Here is a 5,553-nt window from a genome sequence, read left to right as displayed (position 1 = left end):
GACACTGGTCTGACTGTCAGGGGAGGCTGTCTGAGAGGGGCCGTGATAGTCCACAGTGACAGTGGTCTGACTGGCAGGGGAGGCTGTCTCAGAGGGGCCGTGATAGTCCACAGTGACAGTGGTCTGACTGGCAGGGGAGGCTGTCTCAGAGGGGCCATGATAGTCCACAGTGACAGTGGACTGACTGGCAGGGGAAGCTGTCTCAGAGAGGCCATGATAGTCCACAGTGACACTGGTCTCTCAGGCACCGGAGGCTGTCTCAGAGGGGCCATGATAGTCCACAGTGACACTGGTCTGACTGTCAGGGGAGGCTGTCTCAGAGGGACCGTGATAAGCCTCCGGCATGGGTGACATTCTGTGTCTTGATTTGCTCAGTGGCTATCCTGGTGTTCACATACATAAGAATTCATAATGATATACACTACGTATTTGTGTATTTTACTGTATACAAATTTTACTTCAATTTGAAAAAAAAAAGAATTCCTTAGAGTCAGAAGTTTCAGAAGGCCTAAAATTTAAAGGGTGGATCCATTTTAATTATAATAAAATTTAGATAATGTCTTATGTATTCCTCATGAAAAGAGAGTAAATTAATGGTCTTGGATTTGTAGATGCTAAGAATTCACCAGCACATACAACGGCTCACCCTACTTGCCTCAGAAAGCAATAAAATTTGAAGAGGATGACCTTTAATTCATATGCAAAAATCCTTCATAAATTTTAAAATGATCATTATTTTTGGTTCAGTGTAACATTATGTAGAGATGAATGGGTAAACCAGGCTCAATAGATCCTTCCTGAATTGCTTTCTGAACAGTGAGCTCAGAGAGTATTTCCAATTTATCAAATATTTATTTTGTATCTATTTTATGAAAAGTGTGCTGACTGTGAAAATCACAGTACATATAGACAAAATTCCATTCCCTATAGAACAGTACCAGAACATACACCTCATATTAACTCAAAATTTTCTATAAAAATTATAGGTGTACATTTTTACATAGGATTCCTTTTCTGAACTTTACTTTGACTAGCCCAATACTCCCACACAAGAGATAGAGTCAGGCACATTCTGTCCTGTGTTAGAGTTGATCAGAAATATCCCAATCGTCATAGTATCAACAACAGATGGTTTCTTTGATGAAAATTGAATTTTCAAGAGCTTATTACATTTATATAACAAGGTAAAATATTATTATAAAATAAAGCAGAATAATTGGCTATTATATTCTTGATAAGATTGCACTAAATGGTATATTTTTACTATTAGCATAATAATGTGTTTTGGGCTTTTAATAAAAGTTAAGACAGAAAAATGTATTTTCATCCAAAAAGAAATAAATAAAGAACATTTTATGTTTTTGTTTTTATGAAAGTAATATCTATTTACATTTTTAAATTAACTATTCCAAACCACATAGAAAGCATGTGATGTTCAATCTATTCATTCTCTGAGAGAAGTATACCATCTGCTTGAGAAATGGCCCTAAACGGAAAATCATCCTCCAAAATGAAAACCCCCAACTCACCTTCCTTCTTCCCTGACTTGCTTCCTTTCCCCAAATCTGGGAGAAGCCAGAGGCTGAGGACACAGCTGACACCTGCACATGGCTCAGCCTCCCAGGAGGGAGAGAGCTGGGTGAGGCAGCACAGGGGTCTGAAAGCACAAGTGAATAATGCATTCTGGTTCAAGAGTCTGAGCTACTGTTTTCTACGGCAGGACTAGATCATCCTTAGTCATGGGTATAAAATAATGCATTCCAATTCAAGATTATGAGCTACTATTTTCTAGAGTAGGACTAGGTCATCCTTAGTCATGGGTATAAAATAACGCATTCCAATTCAAGATTCTGAGCTACAGTTTTCTACAGCAGGACTAGATCATCCTTAGTCATGAGTGTAATTTCTTATTTCAGCCTTCTGGTTTCTCTTTTGGTAAAAGAATATAATTAATTAGGTCAGGAAAGAGCCACCAAACAAATCTGGAATTATGTATCATACAGTCTTAGAAAGCTAGAGGTATTGGTGCAAGTGGTGCAGAGCTGGACTCTGGAACCAGATCTGGGTCTCATTGTGTCCCAGCATCCCTACATTCTAAGGTCCAGTACAAACATTCACCTTATTAAAATGTGCGAGGGTTATGTAACACTCTTGGTACAAATCCTAGAACACAGTAAATGGCAGTTAAGTGGGAAAAGAAAGTTATGTTACAATAAACTAAACAGTTTTCATCTTGGGTTAATAACTGAAGACCCTTGAAATAACCTAGAGATACGTGGTGAAGTGACAGGGAATTGGAAAAAAGATTTAATTAAAGACGTAGGTGAAGCTAAGTACAGCAAGTGAGTGATTAGAACATAGGAGCTTAAAGCAGATGGAGTTTTGTATCACTGCAATATTTCTCAAATCATGATTAATGAATAGGTAAATATAATATAAAATGAAGAACCAATGAAAGATTACTAAGATTTCTTTAATAGTCAGTGGGACTCAGTCCGAACAACAAGGACATCAGGAATCGAGTGAGAACAGCATGTAACAGGAACACCAAGTGCTAACTCACTTTGTAGGGGAGAGTTTATTAGTCTTAAAAATTGCACATGCAGAGGATGTGAGTTAATGCAACCAGCATGGAGGTTCCTCAAAAAAACAAAAATAAGACTACCAGATAAGCCAGCAATCCCACTGCTAGGAATGTATCCAAAAGAAAGGGAATCTACACTCCCATGTTTATTGCAGCATTATTCACAGCTCCAAAATTTGGAATCAACCTAAGTGTCCATCAACTGATGAATGGGTAAAGAAAATGGGGTAAATATACACAATGGAATATTATTCTGCCATAAAAAGAAGAAAATCCTGTCATTTGCAACATGCTGGAGAACATTATGCTCAGTGAAATAAGCCAAGCACAAAAAGACAAATCTCAGATATTCTCACTCATGTGTGGGAGCTAAATACTAAAACAGTTGATCTCATGGAGATGGAGAGAATGGCGGTGACCAGGGGCTGGGAAGGGGAGTGAGGAGGCGGAAATAACAAGGGGGGTAATAGGTACAAAATTACAGTTTGATAGATAGGGTGAACAACATTTGGTGGCACAACAAAGCAACTACGATCAACAATAAGTTGAGGAATATTTTTAAATAACTAAAAGTGAAATTAGAATGTTTCTAACACAAAGAAATGATAAATTCTTGAGGTGGTGGATACCTCAGTTACCTTGATTTGATTGATATACATTGTATGCCTGGACTGAAACATCTCATGTAAATATGGACAACTATTATGTGCCCATAATAATTAAAAAATGTTTTCATTGCACATGGAGAGAGAGCAATGGCCATTACTTGATTCTAAATTCCCTTCCTCCCCAACAAATTAGAACTCTTAAAAGGACTAACTACAGGTAGCTACAATTTTAGAAAATACAGAACACCACATTGTCAATTATTATAAGTAGATACCAAAAACAACAACAATAACAACAGAGAGGCTCACACGCACTGCTGTCAACCTGAGGATGTCGAAATCTGGAAAGAGCCAGGGAGAGCAGGGGACATGGCAGCCAAATTATCCTGATCCCAGATGGAATCCTCTGCTGAAGGACAACAATGCTATATAGAATATCACTAAGTACACTGACAAAATCAGAATGGAAATTAAATTTTAAAATTACCATCTTTAAAAGGAAGCTGAATAGAGCATCTGTAGATAGACTGAGATTCAAGAAATAGCGGCAGTATTTACTCTCTGCAGTGAGAACAGGTGACTGGTGTGGAGAATCAGACGGAGGTTTTAGTGTTTTTAAAATTTGTTACTGCAATTTTCTGCATGAGAGTGTGCATTTTCATGCATGCTCGTGTAGATATTTCTGGTAACAAATAATTCTTCTAAGTGAAGTGGGAGTTCTCAAAAAGCAACATGTTCCATGCAGACAGCAGAGGCTTCGGAGTTGGACAAATACCATCTCTTACGACTTGCATGAGGCGTGACCTCAGTCATGCCATTGAACAGATTGAGCTACAGTTTCATTTCTTACCTCAATCATAGGATGGTTCACAGGACTTGTTAGGAATAAGTGAGGGCTTTGGCATAGATTTTGACATCTATCAGCTCCCCAGGAGTGTTGAAAGTGGTCGCCATTCACTCTGGGTCCCTGTCTGCACAGATAGCTACAGTGACAACTTCTGCACCCATGGTACCTGCAGATTGGTCATTGTGCTCAGTAAAATGAAGATGTATGGAATGTATTTAGAAAAGGGGCACAAAAAAATGTTACTTAGGAGGTTTTCAGGGCCTGAAAAAAACTAAATTTGCAGAGAAACCCATTCCTTAAATAATGTAAACTGATTTTTGTTTTGGTTGGTTGATTGGTTGGTTAGTTTGGTTCCTTTTAAGAGGTTTAGTGGTACTGGGTGAGGTGGCTCATTCCTGTAATCCTAGCACTCTGGAAGGCCAAGGTGGGCAGATTGCCTGAGCTCACAGATTCAAGAGTAGCCTCAGCCAGAGAGACACCTCATATCTAAAAATAGCCAGGCATTGAGCCTCCTGTATTCTCAGCTACTTGAGAGGCTGAGGGAAAAGAATGAATTGAGCCCAAGTGTCTGAGGTTGCTGTGAACAATGATGCCATGGCACTTTATCAGGAGCAGGAAAATAAGATTCTGTCTCAAAAAAAAAAAAAAAAAGTGGATGAGAGAGAGACTTAGGACATTTTTCATATTGACAATGGTGATTTAAACTTTAAAAATTCATATAAACAATGTTGATTCTTCCCAGCCGTGGCTTGGTATGTTTTTCCATTTGTTAATATCTTCTGTAATTTCTTTTCTTAGCATTTCACAGTTTTCTTTATAGAAGTCCTTCACCTCTTTTGTTAGGTACATTCCTAGGTATTTCATTTTCTTCAGAGATACTGGGAAGGGAATTCTGCCCTTGATTAGCTTCTCTTCTTAGCTGTACATATACAAAGGCTACTGATTTGTGGACATTGTTTTATATCCTATGACATTACTGTATTTTCTGATTACTTCTAGAAGTCTTGTGGTTGAGTCTTTGGGGTTCTCTAAGTATAAGATCATATCATCAGCAAAGAGGGAGAGTTTAACTTCTTCTGCCCCTATTTCGGTGCCCTTTACTACCTTCTCTTGTCTTATTATATTGGCAAGAACTTCCAGCACTATGTTGAATAGTAGTGGTGACACTACTGTCTTGTTCCAGTTCTAAGTGGAAAAGCTTTCGGTTTTATTCCATTCAGTATAATGATAGCTGTGGGTTTGTCATAGATGGCCTCGATCAGTTTAATTGTCTATACTTCCCAAAACAATCAGTCAATGCAATTCCCATTAAAATACAACATCATACCTTGGAGATTTAGAAAAAATAAATCTTCATGTTGTATGGAATCAGAAAAAAAAATCTGTGTGGCTAAGGCAACTCTTTTTTTTTTTTTTAAGGCAACTCTTAGTAATAAAAACAAGGCCAGGGACATTAGCCTACCAGACTCAGGCTATACTATAAGGTAATACTGATAAAAACAGCATGGTATTGG

This window comes from Otolemur garnettii, unplaced genomic scaffold (genome assembly GCF_000181295.1).
Source record: "Otolemur garnettii isolate 467f Iridium unplaced genomic scaffold, OtoGar3 scaffold00071, whole genome shotgun sequence".
Lineage (NCBI taxonomy): Eukaryota > Metazoa > Chordata > Mammalia > Primates > Galagidae > Otolemur > Otolemur garnettii.
Note: the sequence above shows the minus strand (reverse complement) of the source record.